The following is a 243-nucleotide window of genomic DNA, read 5'->3' as shown; positions in this document are numbered from 1 at the left end:
ATATATATATATATATATATATATATATATATAATAAACGGCATAGATACAGAGAGTGAGCCGGCTGATAGCTGCGGTGTATATGCAGCTCCTGCATATGATAAACTTTGTTTGAATTAGTGGAGATTAAGGAAAAAGAAGAAAATAAACACAGAGAGAAAGAGAAAGAGAGAGAAAGAAAGAAACGCGAAACTGAGATAGATAGAGACGCTGTAAAACCGAAGAAGAGGATGATGGCTATGG

Source organism: Eimeria mitis, genomic scaffold, assembly GCF_000499745.2.
Source record: "Eimeria mitis Houghton genomic scaffold, Emh_scaff2091, whole genome shotgun sequence".
NCBI classification, from domain to species: domain Eukaryota; phylum Apicomplexa; class Conoidasida; order Eucoccidiorida; family Eimeriidae; genus Eimeria; species Eimeria mitis.
Note: the sequence above shows the minus strand (reverse complement) of the source record.